Source organism: Oncorhynchus mykiss, unplaced genomic scaffold (genome assembly GCF_013265735.2).
Source record: "Oncorhynchus mykiss isolate Arlee unplaced genomic scaffold, USDA_OmykA_1.1 un_scaffold_402, whole genome shotgun sequence".
NCBI lineage: Eukaryota > Metazoa > Chordata > Actinopteri > Salmoniformes > Salmonidae > Oncorhynchus > Oncorhynchus mykiss.
Window position 1 is genome coordinate 65,537 of NW_023493849.1, and position 12,869 is coordinate 78,405.

At 39.0% G+C, this 12,869-nt stretch overlaps 14 non-coding genes across 14 annotated transcripts; all 14 read right to left on the reverse strand.

Annotated features, from left to right (window-relative positions):
* Nucleotides 1–106: 106 nt before the first annotated feature.
* LOC118955113 lies at nt 107–325 on the reverse strand. Its single transcript, XR_005044980.1, has one exon. It is a non-coding gene; the product is annotated as a small nucleolar RNA U3 (small nucleolar RNA).
* A 678-nt stretch (nt 326–1,003) lies between these two features.
* LOC118955135 lies at nt 1,004–1,222 on the reverse strand. The gene has a single exon (XR_005045000.1). It is a non-coding gene; the product is annotated as a small nucleolar RNA U3 (small nucleolar RNA).
* Nucleotides 1,223–1,900: 678 nt separating this feature from the next.
* LOC118955136 lies at nt 1,901–2,119 on the reverse strand. The gene has a single exon (XR_005045001.1). It is a non-coding gene; the product is annotated as a small nucleolar RNA U3 (small nucleolar RNA).
* A 678-nt stretch (nt 2,120–2,797) lies between these two features.
* On the reverse strand, nt 2,798–3,016 carry LOC118955137. Its single transcript, XR_005045002.1, has one exon. It is a non-coding gene; the product is annotated as a small nucleolar RNA U3 (small nucleolar RNA).
* A 678-nt stretch (nt 3,017–3,694) lies between these two features.
* On the reverse strand, nt 3,695–3,913 carry LOC118955114. Its single transcript, XR_005044981.1, has one exon. It is a non-coding gene; the product is annotated as a small nucleolar RNA U3 (small nucleolar RNA).
* A 678-nt stretch (nt 3,914–4,591) lies between these two features.
* LOC118955138 lies at nt 4,592–4,810 on the reverse strand. The gene has a single exon (XR_005045003.1). It is a non-coding gene; the product is annotated as a small nucleolar RNA U3 (small nucleolar RNA).
* Nucleotides 4,811–5,488: 678 nt separating this feature from the next.
* Nucleotides 5,489–5,704, reverse strand: LOC118955090. The gene has a single exon (XR_005044957.1). It is a non-coding gene; the product is annotated as a small nucleolar RNA U3 (small nucleolar RNA).
* Nucleotides 5,705–6,491: 787 nt separating this feature from the next.
* On the reverse strand, nt 6,492–6,710 carry LOC118955139. The gene has a single exon (XR_005045004.1). It is a non-coding gene; the product is annotated as a small nucleolar RNA U3 (small nucleolar RNA).
* Nucleotides 6,711–7,388: 678 nt separating this feature from the next.
* On the reverse strand, nt 7,389–7,607 carry LOC118955115. Its single transcript, XR_005044982.1, has one exon. It is a non-coding gene; the product is annotated as a small nucleolar RNA U3 (small nucleolar RNA).
* Nucleotides 7,608–8,285: 678 nt separating this feature from the next.
* Nucleotides 8,286–8,504, reverse strand: LOC118955140. Its single transcript, XR_005045005.1, has one exon. It is a non-coding gene; the product is annotated as a small nucleolar RNA U3 (small nucleolar RNA).
* A 678-nt stretch (nt 8,505–9,182) lies between these two features.
* Nucleotides 9,183–9,398, reverse strand: LOC118955091. Its single transcript, XR_005044958.1, has one exon. It is a non-coding gene; the product is annotated as a small nucleolar RNA U3 (small nucleolar RNA).
* A 787-nt stretch (nt 9,399–10,185) lies between these two features.
* Nucleotides 10,186–10,404, reverse strand: LOC118955116. Its single transcript, XR_005044983.1, has one exon. It is a non-coding gene; the product is annotated as a small nucleolar RNA U3 (small nucleolar RNA).
* A 678-nt stretch (nt 10,405–11,082) lies between these two features.
* On the reverse strand, nt 11,083–11,301 carry LOC118955141. Its single transcript, XR_005045006.1, has one exon. It is a non-coding gene; the product is annotated as a small nucleolar RNA U3 (small nucleolar RNA).
* A 678-nt stretch (nt 11,302–11,979) lies between these two features.
* On the reverse strand, nt 11,980–12,198 carry LOC118955142. The gene has a single exon (XR_005045007.1). It is a non-coding gene; the product is annotated as a small nucleolar RNA U3 (small nucleolar RNA).
* Nucleotides 12,199–12,869: the final 671 nt, after the last annotated feature.

Consider the following 12,869-nt stretch of genomic DNA (forward strand, 5'->3'; position numbering starts at 1 on the left):
GGAAAAGATTATTGCTGGGGTCTCAGGACTGATTCAAGAGGTTTTATTTTACTAACGATAAGGATTTGGGAGACATTTCAGTAGCTTTTATTGTACATGGTTATCATCCACTCAGAACATATTCCCTTCATCCACGTTCATTGAAGAACAAGGAACAGTCATCAAAGGTGGAAGAAAAATGAGCAAGGTCATTTCTAGCCACCAGATTCATGCTCTGAATGGGAATATCTTGAATCGTCATCATGGATAGCGAGATCTACCACTTTAGACACACATTTCTCAAGTAACATTAGCATCAACAGTTGTTGCAATCAAATTATGTTAATTATGGAGAATTGCTAGGTTTCTCAATTGAGAAAAATGGTCAGCGATGCTGGTTGCCAACAGGTAAAATATGACCTAATGTTGATGGACAGCCATCCATATTTCAAAGCCGGTTATTTGTGTTGAATTCTACCCCCTTTTAAACATTGTGTGTTTTAGCTATAGACGTATGGGTTGTACCATCAGATTCGTCTCTGTCTTCTGCATCCAGTGGTAACAAGAGTTAGTCTGTGTGATTAACGGGGGCTGAGATAGAGCTGTGTTTGTGAGACAAAGACGGATTCCGAAGGTGCCCAGGCCCGGGTCTTTTTTTTAAAGAAACATCTGTAGAGTCAGAAAGGTTTGAATTACAAACTACTAAAAGCTATCTATGAAAATCTGAGACTCTATCGAACATGCACATGTAACATGTTTTGCTCTATGACGCTCACAAGCTACCAAAACGTTGTTAGAAAGTACAAGGTTCTTCTACGTATGAAGGTCAAAGGTTGTCCTGAAAGGAAAATTTTAAAACTCCTCATTTTGAAGAAAAATATAAGGGCTGGACATGGAGATCAACGAAAGCCAGAAAACGGAAAAGATTATTGCTGGGGTCTCAGGACTGATTCAAGAGGTTTTATTTTACTAACGATAAGGATTTGGGAGACATTTCAGTAGCTTTTATTGTACATGGTTATCATCCACTCAGAACATATTCTCTTCATCCACGTTCATTGAAGAACAAGGAACAGTCATCAAAGGTGGAAGAAAAATGAGCAAGGTCATTTCTAGCCACCAGATTCATGCTCTGAATGGGAATATCTTGAATCGTCATCATGGATAGCGAGATCTACCACTTTAGACACACATTTCTCAAGTAACATTAGCATCAACAGTTGTTGCAATCAAATTATGTTAATTATGGAGAATTGCTAGGTTTCTCAATTGAGAAAAATGGTCAGCGATGCTGGTTGCCAACAGGTAAAATATGACCTAATGTTGATGGACAGCCATCCATATTTCAAAGCCGGTTATTTGTGTTGAATTCTACCCCCTTTTAAACATTGTGTGTTTTAGCTATAGACGTATGGGTTGTACCATCAGATTCGTCTCTGTCTTCTGCATCCAGTGGTAACAAGAGTTAGTCTGTGTGATTAACGGGGGCTGAGATAGAGCTGTGTTTGTGAGACAAAGACGGATTCCGAAGGTGCCCAGGCCCGGGTCTTTTTTTTAAAGAAACATCTGTAGAGTCAGAAAGGTTTGAATTACAAACTACTAAAAGCTATCTATGAAAATCTGAGACTCTATCGAACATGCACATGTAACATGTTTTGCTCTATGACGCTCACAAGCTACCAAAACGTTGTTAGAAAGTACAAGGTTCTTCTACGTATGAAGGTCAAAGGTTGTCCTGAAAGGAAAATTTTAAAACTCCTCATTTTGAAGCAAAATATAAGGGCTGGACATGGAGATCAACGAAAGCCAGAAAACGGAAAAGATTATTGCTGGGGTCTCAGGACTGATTCAAGAGGTTTTATTTTACTAACGATAAGGATTTGGGAGACATTTCAGTAGCTTTTATTGTACATGGTTATCATCCACTCAGAACATATTCTCTTCATCCACGTTCATTGAAGAACAAGGAACAGTCATCAAAGGTGGAAGAAAAATGAGCAAGGTCATTTCTAGCCACCAGATTCATGCTCTGAATGGGAATATCTTGAATCGTCATCATGGATAGCGAGATCTACCACTTTAGACACACATTTCTCAAGTAACATTAGCATCAACAGTTGTTGCAATCAAATTATGTTAATTATGGAGAATTGCTAGGTTTCTCAATTGAGAAAAATGGTCAGCGATGCTGGTTGCCAACAGGTAAAATATGACCTAATGTTGATGGACAGCCATCCATATTTCAAAGCCGGTTATTTGTGTTGAATTCTACCCCCTTTTAAACATTGTGTGTTTTAGCTATAGACGTATGGGTTGTACCATCAGATTCGTCTCTGTCTTCTGCATCCAGTGGTAACAAGAGTTAGTCTGTGTGATTAACGGGGGCTGAGATAGAGCTGTGTTTGTGAGACAAAGACGGATTCCGAAGGTGCCCAGGCCCGGGTCTTTTTTTTAAAGAAACATCTGTAGAGTCAGAAAGGTTTGAATTACAAACTACTAAAAGCTATCTATGAAAATCTGAGACTCTATCGAACATGCACATGTAACATGTTTTGCTCTATGACGCTCACAAGCTACCAAAACGTTGTTAGAAAGTACAAGGTTCTTCTACGTATGAAGGTCAAAGGTTGTCCTGAAAGGAAAATTTTAAAACTCCTCATTTTGAAGCAAAATATAAGGGCTGGACATGGAGATCAACGAAAGCCAGAAAACGGAAAAGATTATTGCTGGGGTCTCAGGACTGATTCAAGAGGTTTTATTTTACTAACGATAAGGATTTGGGAGACATTTCAGTAGCTTTTATTGTACATGGTTATCATCCACTCAGAACATATTCTCTTCATCCACGTTCATTGAAGAACAAGGAACAGTCATCAAAGGTGGAAGAAAAATGAGCAAGGTCATTTCTAGCCACCAGATTCATGCTCTGAATGGGAATATCTTGAATCGTCATCATGGATAGCGAGATCTACCACTTTAGACACACATTTCTCAAGTAACATTAGCATCAACAGTTGTTGCAATCAAATTATGTTAATTATGGAGAATTGCTAGGTTTCTCAATTGAGAAAAATGGTCAGCGATGCTGGTTGCCAACAGGTAAAATATGACCTAATGTTGATGGACAGCCATCCATATTTCAAAGCCGGTTATTTGTGTTGAATTCTACCCCCTTTTAAACATTGTGTGTTTTAGCTATAGACGTATGGGTTGTACCATCAGATTCGTCTCTGTCTTCTGCATCCAGTGGTACCAAGAGTTAGTCTGTGTGATTAACGGGGGCTGAGATAGAGCTGTGTTTGTGAGACAAAGACGGATTCCGAAGGTGCCCAGGCCCGGGTCTTTTTTTTACAGAAACATCTGTAGAGTCAGAAAGGTTTGAATTACAAACTACTAAAAGCTATCTATGAAAAGCTGAGACTCTATCGAACATGCACATGTAACATGATTTGCTCTATGACGCTCACAAGCTACCAAAAAGTTGTTAGAAAGTACAAGGTTCTTCTACGTATGAAGGTCAAAGGTTGTCCTGAAAGGAACATTTTAAAACTCCTCATTTTGAAGCAAAATATAAGGGCTGGACATGGAGATCAACGAAAGCCAGAAAACGGAAAAGATTATTGCTGGGGTCTCAGGACTGATTCAAGAGGTTTTATTTTACTAACGATAAGGATTTGGGAGACATTTCAGTAGCTTTTATTGTACATGGTTATCATCCACTCAGAACATATTCCCTTCATCCACGTTCATTGAAGAACAAGGAACAGTCATCAAAGGTGGAAGAAAAATGAGCAAGGTCATTTCTAGCCACCAGATTCATGCTCTGAATGGGAATATCTTGAATCGTCATCATGGATAGCGAGATCTACCACTTTAGACACACATTTCTCAAGTAACATTAGCATCAACAGTTGTTGCAATCAAATTATGTTAATTATGGAGAATTGCTAGGTTTCTCAATTGAGAAAAATGGTCAGCGATGCTGGTTGCCAACAGGTAAAATATGACCTAATGTTGATGGACAGCCATCCATATTTCAAAGCCGGTTATTTGTGTTGAATTCTACCCCCTTTTAAACATTGTGTGTTTTAGCTATAGACGTATGGGTTGTACCATCAGATTCGTCTCTGTCTTCTGCATCCAGTGGTAACAAGAGTTAGTCTGTGTGATTAACGGGGGCTGAGATAGAGCTGTGTTTGTGAGACAAAGACGGATTCCGAAGGTGCCCAGGCCCGGGTCTTTTTTTTAAAGAAACATCTGTAGAGTCAGAAAGGTTTGAATTACAAACTACTAAAAGCTATCTATGAAAATCTGAGACTCTATCGAACATGCACATGTAACATGTTTTGCTCTATGACGCTCACAAGCTACCAAAACGTTGTTAGAAAGTACAAGGTTCTTCTACGTATGAAGGTCAAAGGTTGTCCTGAAAGGAAAATTTTAAAACTCCTCATTTTGAAGCAAAATATAAGGGCTGGACATGGAGATCAACGAAAGCCAGAAAACGGAAAAGATTATTGCTGGGGTCTCAGGACTGATTCAAGAGGTTTTATTTTACTAACGATAAGGATTTGGGAGACATTTCAGTAGCTTTTATTGTACATGGTTATCATCCACTCAGAACATATTCTCTTCATCCACGTTCATTGAAGAACAAGGAACAGTCATCAAAGGTGGAAGAAAAATGAGCAAGGTCATTTCTAGCCACCAGATTCATGCTCTGAATGGGAATATCTTGAATCGTCATCATGGATAGCGAGATCTACCACTTTAGACACACATTTCTCAAGTAACATTAGCATCAACAGTTGTTGCAATCAAATTATGTTAATTATGGAGAATTGCTAGGTTTCTCAATTGAGAAAAATGGTCAGCGATGCTGGTTGCCAACAGGTAAAATATGACCTAATGTTGATGGACAGCCATCCATATTTCAAAGCCGGTTATTTGTGTTGAATTCTACCCCCTTTTAAACATTGTGTGTTTTAGCTATAGACGTATGGGTTGTACCATCAGATTCGTCTCTGTCTTCTGCATCCAGTGGTAACAAGAGTTAGTCTGTGTGATTAACGGGGGCTGAGATAGAGCTGTGTTTGTGAGACAAAGACGGATTCCGAAGGTGCCCAGGCCCGGGTCTTTTTTTTAAAGAAACATCTGTAGAGTCAGAAAGGTTTGAATTACAAACTACTAAAAGCTATCTATGAAAATCTGAGACTCTATCGAACATGCACATGTAACATGTTTTGCTCTATGACGCTCACAAGCTACCAAAACGTTGTTAGAAAGTACAAGGTTCTTCTACGTATGAAGGTCAAAGGTTGTCCTGAAAGGAAAATTTTAAAACTCCTCATTTTGAAGCAAAATATAAGGGCTGGACATGGAGATCAACGAAAGCCAGAAAACGGAAAAGATTATTGCTGGGGTCTCAGGACTGATTCAAGAGGTTTTATTTTACTAACGATAAGGATTTGGGAGACATTTCAGTAGCTTTTATTGTACATGGTTATCATCCAGTCAGAACATATTCCCTTCATCCACATTCATTGAAGAACAAGGAACAGTCATCAAAGGTGGAAGAAAAATGAGCAAGGTCATTTCTAGCCACCAGATTCATGCTCTGAATGGGAATATCTTGAATCGTCATCATGGATAGCGAGATCTACCACTTTATACACACATTTCTCAAGTAACGCACTATAGAAATGATCCCTGAAAGTATAGTCTTGGTGCGTAAGTTGTTGTGATCAAGGTGGAGCATCTTGAAAAGAGCATTTGCACCAGCGGTTTGTGTTGCATTCTCAGCATCAACAGTTGTTGCAATCAAATTATGTTAATTATGGAGAATTGCTAGGTTTCTCAATTGAGAAAAATGGTCAGCGATGCTGGTTGCCAACAGGTAAAATATGACCTAATGTTGATGGACAGCCATCCATATTTCAAAGCCGGTTATTTGTGTTGAATTCTACCCCCTTTTAAACATTGTGTGTTTTAGCTATAGACGTATGGGTTGTACCATCAGATTCGTCTCTGTCTTCTGCATCCAGTGGTAACAAGAGTTAGTCTGTGTGATTAACGGGGGCTGAGATAGAGCTGTGTTTGTGAGACAAAGACGGATTCCGAAGGTGCCCAGGCCCGGGTCTTTTTTTTAAAGAAACATCTGTAGAGTCAGAAAGGTTTGAATTACAAACTACTAAAAGCTATCTATGAAAATCTGAGACTCTATCGAACATGCACATGTAACATGTTTTGCTCTATGACGCTCACAAGCTACCAAAACGTTGTTAGAAAGTACAAGGTTCTTCTACGTATGAAGGTCAAAGGTTGTCCTGAAAGGAAAATTTTAAAACTCCTCATTTTGAAGCAAAATATAAGGGCTGGACATGGAGATCAACGAAAGCCAGAAAACGGAAAAGATTATTGCTGGGGTCTCAGGACTGATTCAAGAGGTTTTATTTTACTAACGATAAGGATTTGGGAGACATTTCAGTAGCTTTTATTGTACATGGTTATCATCCACTCAGAACATATTCTCTTCATCCACGTTCATTGAAGAACAAGGAACAGTCATCAAAGGTGGAAGAAAAATGAGCAAGGTCATTTCTAGCCACCAGATTCATGCTCTGAATGGGAATATCTTGAATCGTCATCATGGATAGCGAGATCTACCACTTTAGACACACATTTCTCAAGTAACATTAGCATCAACAGTTGTTGCAATCAAATTATGTTAATTATGGAGAATTGCTAGGTTTCTCAATTGAGAAAAATGGTCAGCGATGCTGGTTGCCAACAGGTAAAATATGACCTAATGTTGATGGACAGCCATCCATATTTCAAAGCCGGTTATTTGTGTTGAATTCTACCCCCTTTTAAACATTGTGTGTTTTAGCTATAGACGTATGGGTTGTACCATCAGATTCGTCTCTGTCTTCTGCATCCAGTGGTACCAAGAGTTAGTCTGTGTGATTAACGGGGGCTGAGATAGAGCTGTGTTTGTGAGACAAAGACGGATTCCGAAGGTGCCCAGGCCCGGGTCTTTTTTTTACAGAAACATCTGTAGAGTCAGAAAGGTTTGAATTACAAACTACTAAAAGCTATCTATGAAAAGCTGAGACTCTATCGAACATGCACATGTAACATGATTTGCTCTATGACGCTCACAAGCTACCAAAAAGTTGTTAGAAAGTACAAGGTTCTTCTACGTATGAAGGTCAAAGGTTGTCCTGAAAGGAACATTTTAAAACTCCTCATTTTGAAGCAAAATATAAGGGCTGGACATGGAGATCAACGAAAGCCAGAAAACGGAAAAGATTATTGCTGGGGTCTCAGGACTGATTCAAGAGGTTTTATTTTACTAACGATAAGGATTTGGGAGACATTTCAGTAGCTTTTATTGTACATGGTTATCATCCACTCAGAACATATTCCCTTCATCCACGTTCATTGAAGAACAAGGAACAGTCATCAAAGGTGGAAGAAAAATGAGCAAGGTCATTTCTAGCCACCAGATTCATGCTCTGAATGGGAATATCTTGAATCGTCATCATGGATAGCGAGATCTACCACTTTAGACACACATTTCTCAAGTAACATTAGCATCAACAGTTGTTGCAATCAAATTATGTTAATTATGGAGAATTGCTAGGTTTCTCAATTGAGAAAAATGGTCAGCGATGCTGGTTGCCAACAGGTAAAATATGACCTAATGTTGATGGACAGCCATCCATATTTCAAAGCCGGTTATTTGTGTTGAATTCTACCCCCTTTTAAACATTGTGTGTTTTAGCTATAGACGTATGGGTTGTACCATCAGATTCGTCTCTGTCTTCTGCATCCAGTGGTAACAAGAGTTAGTCTGTGTGATTAACGGGGGCTGAGATAGAGCTGTGTTTGTGAGACAAAGACGGATTCCGAAGGTGCCCAGGCCCGGGTCTTTTTTTTAAAGAAACATCTGTAGAGTCAGAAAGGTTTGAATTACAAACTACTAAAAGCTATCTATGAAAATCTGAGACTCTATCGAACATGCACATGTAACATGTTTTGCTCTATGACGCTCACAAGCTACCAAAACGTTGTTAGAAAGTACAAGGTTCTTCTACGTATGAAGGTCAAAGGTTGTCCTGAAAGGAAAATTTTAAAACTCCTCATTTTGAAGCAAAATATAAGGGCTGGACATGGAGATCAACGAAAGCCAGAAAACGGAAAAGATTATTGCTGGGGTCTCAGGACTGATTCAAGAGGTTTTATTTTACTAACGATAAGGATTTGGGAGACATTTCAGTAGCTTTTATTGTACATGGTTATCATCCACTCAGAACATATTCTCTTCATCCACGTTCATTGAAGAACAAGGAACAGTCATCAAAGGTGGAAGAAAAATGAGCAAGGTCATTTCTAGCCACCAGATTCATGCTCTGAATGGGAATATCTTGAATCGTCATCATGGATAGCGAGATCTACCACTTTAGACACACATTTCTCAAGTAACATTAGCATCAACAGTTGTTGCAATCAAATTATGTTAATTATGGAGAATTGCTAGGTTTCTCAATTGAGAAAAATGGTCAGCGATGCTGGTTGCCAACAGGTAAAATATGACCTAATGTTGATGGACAGCCATCCATATTTCAAAGCCGGTTATTTGTGTTGAATTCTACCCCCTTTTAAACATTGTGTGTTTTAGCTATAGACGTATGGGTTGTACCATCAGATTCGTCTCTGTCTTCTGCATCCAGTGGTAACAAGAGTTAGTCTGTGTGATTAACGGGGGCTGAGATAGAGCTGTGTTTGTGAGACAAAGACGGATTCCGAAGGTGCCCAGGCCCGGGTCTTTTTTTTAAAGAAACATCTGTAGAGTCAGAAAGGTTTGAATTACAAACTACTAAAAGCTATCTATGAAAATCTGAGACTCTATCGAACATGCACATGTAACATGTTTTGCTCTATGACGCTCACAAGCTACCAAAACGTTGTTAGAAAGTACAAGGTTCTTCTACGTATGAAGGTCAAAGGTTGTCCTGAAAGGAAAATTTTAAAACTCCTCATTTTGAAGCAAAATATAAGGGCTGGACATGGAGATCAACGAAAGCCAGAAAACGGAAAAGATTATTGCTGGGGTCTCAGGACTGATTCAAGAGGTTTTATTTTACTAACGATAAGGATTTGGGAGACATTTCAGTAGCTTTTATTGTACATGGTTATCATCCAGTCAGAACATATTCCCTTCATCCACATTCATTGAAGAACAAGGAACAGTCATCAAAGGTGGAAGAAAAATGAGCAAGGTCATTTCTAGCCACCAGATTCATGCTCTGAATGGGAATATCTTGAATCGTCATCATGGATAGCGAGATCTACCACTTTATACACACATTTCTCAAGTAACGCACTATAGAAATGATCCCTGAAAGTATAGTCTTGGTGCGTAAGTTGTTGTGATCAAGGTGGAGCATCTTGAAAAGAGCATTTGCACCAGCGGTTTGTGTTGCATTCTCAGCATCAACAGTTGTTGCAATCAAATTATGTTAATTATGGAGAATTGCTAGGTTTCTCAATTGAGAAAAATGGTCAGCGATGCTGGTTGCCAACAGGTAAAATATGACCTAATGTTGATGGACAGCCATCCATATTTCAAAGCCGGTTATTTGTGTTGAATTCTACCCCCTTTTAAACATTGTGTGTTTTAGCTATAGACGTATGGGTTGTACCATCAGATTCGTCTCTGTCTTCTGCATCCAGTGGTAACAAGAGTTAGTCTGTGTGATTAACGGGGGCTGAGATAGAGCTGTGTTTGTGAGACAAAGACGGATTCCGAAGGTGCCCAGGCCCGGGTCTTTTTTTTAAAGAAACATCTGTAGAGTCAGAAAGGTTTGAATTACAAACTACTAAAAGCTATCTATGAAAAGCTGAGACTCTATCGAACATGCACATGTAACATGTTTTGCTCTATGACGCTCACAAGCTACCAAAACGTTGTTAGAAAGTACAAGGTTCTTCTACGTATGAAGGTCAAAGGTTGTCCTGAAAGGAACATTTTAAAACTCCTCATTTTGAAGCAAAATATAAGGGCTGGACATGGAGATCAACGAAAGCCAGAAAACGGAAAAGATTATTGCTGGGGTCTCAGGACTGATTCAAGAGATTTTATTTTACTAACGATAAGGATTTGGGAGACATTTCAGTAGCTTTTATTGTACATGGTTATCATCCACTCAGAACATATTCCCTTCATCCACGTTCATTGAAGAACAAGGAACAGTCATCAAAGGTGGAAGAAAAATGAGCAAGGTCATTTCTAGCCACCAGATTCATGCTCTGAATGGGAATATCTTGAATCGTCATCATGGATAGCGAGATCTACCACTTTAGACACACATTTCTCAAGTAACATTAGCATCAACAGTTGTTGCAATCAAATTATGTTAATTATGGAGAATTGCTAGGTTTCTCAATTGAGAAAAATGGTCAGCGATGCTGGTTGCCAACAGGTAAAATATGACCTAATGTTGATGGACAGCCATCCATATTTCAAAGCCGGTTATTTGTGTTGAATTCTACCCCCTTTTAAACATTGTGTGTTTTAGCTATAGACGTATGGGTTGTACCATCAGATTCGTCTCTGTCTTCTGCATCCAGTGGTAACAAGAGTTAGTCTGTGTGATTAACGGGGGCTGAGATAGAGCTGTGTTTGTGAGACAAAGACGGATTCCGAAGGTGCCCAGGCCCGGGTCTTTTTTTTAAAGAAACATCTGTAGAGTCAGAAAGGTTTGAATTACAAACTACTAAAAGCTATCTATGAAAATCTGAGACTCTATCGAACATGCACATGTAACATGTTTTGCTCTATGACGCTCACAAGCTACCAAAACGTTGTTAGAAAGTACAAGGTTCTTCTACGTATGAAGGTCAAAGGTTGTCCTGAAAGGAAAATTTTAAAACTCCTCATTTTGAAGCAAAATATAAGGGCTGGACATGGAGATCAACGAAAGCCAGAAAACGGAAAAGATTATTGCTGGGGTCTCAGGACTGATTCAAGAGGTTTTATTTTACTAACGATAAGGATTTGGGAGACATTTCAGTAGCTTTTATTGTACATGGTTATCATCCACTCAGAACATATTCTCTTCATCCACGTTCATTGAAGAACAAGGAACAGTCATCAAAGGTGGAAGAAAAATGAGCAAGGTCATTTCTAGCCACCAGATTCATGCTCTGAATGGGAATATCTTGAATCGTCATCATGGATAGCGAGATCTACCACTTTAGACACACATTTCTCAAGTAACATTAGCATCAACAGTTGTTGCAATCAAATTATGTTAATTATGGAGAATTGCTAGGTTTCTCAATTGAGAAAAATGGTCAGCGATGCTGGTTGCCAACAGGTAAAATATGACCTAATGTTGATGGACAGCCATCCATATTTCAAAGCCGGTTATTTGTGTTGAATTCTACCCCCTTTTAAACATTGTGTGTTTTAGCTATAGACGTATGGGTTGTACCATCAGATTCGTCTCTGTCTTCTGCATCCAGTGGTAACAAGAGTTAGTCTGTGTGATTAACGGGGGCTGAGATAGAGCTGTGTTTGTGAGACAAAGACGGATTCCGAAGGTGCCCAGGCCCGGGTCTTTTTTTTAAAGAAACATCTGTAGAGTCAGAAAGGTTTGAATTACAAACTACTAAAAGCTATCTATGAAAATCTGAGACTCTATCGAACATGCACATGTAACATGTTTTGCTCTATGACGCTCACAAGCTACCAAAACGTTGTTAGAAAGTACAAGGTTCTTCTACGTATGAAGGTCAAAGGTTGTCCTGAAAGGAAAATTTTAAAACTCCTCATTTTGAAGCAAAATATAAGGGCTGGACATGGAGATCAACGAAAGCCAGAAAACGGAAAAGATTATTGCTGGGGTCTCAGGACTGATTCAAGAGGTTTTATTTTACTAACGATAAGGATTTGGGAGACATTTCAGTAGCTTTTATTGTACATGGTTATCATCCACTCAGAACATATTCTCTTCATCCACGTTCATTGAAGAACAAGGAACAGTCATCAAAGGTGGAAGAAAAATGAGCAAGGTCATTTCTAGCCACCAGATTCATGCTCTGAATGGGAATATCTTGAATCGTCATCATGGATAGCGAGATCTACCACTTTAGACACACATTTCTCAAGTAACATTAGCATCAACAGTTGTTGCAATCAAATTATGTTAATTATGGAGAATTGCTAGGTTTCTCAATTGAGAAAAATGGTCAGCGATGCTGGTTGCCAACAGGTAAAATATGACCTAATGTTGATGGACAGCCATCCATATTTCAAAGCCGGTTATTTGTGTTGAATTCTACCCCCTTTTAAACATTGTGTGTTTTAGCTATAGACGTATGGGTTGTACCATCAGATTCGTCTCTGTCTTCTGCATCCAGTGGTAACAAGAGTTAGTCTGTGTGATTAACGGGGGCTGAGATAGAGCTGTGTTTGTGAGACAAAGACGGATTCCGAAGGTGCCCAGGCCCGGGTCTTTTTTTTAAAGAAACATCTGTAGAGTCAGAAAGGTTTGAATTACAAACTACTAAAAGCTATCTATGAAAATCTGAGACTCTATCGAACATGCACATGTAACATGTTTTGCTCTATGACGCTCACAAGCTACCAAAACGTTGTTAGAAAGTACAAGGTTCTTCTACGTATGAAGGTCAAAGGTTGTCCTGAAAGGAAAATTTTAAAACTCCTCATTTTGAAGCAAAATATAAGGGCTGGACATGGAGATCAACGAAAGCCAGAAAACGGAAAAGATTATTGCTGGGGTCTCAGGACTGATTCAAGAGGTTTTATTTTACTAACGATAAGGATTTGGGAGACATTTCAGTAGCTTTTATTGTACATG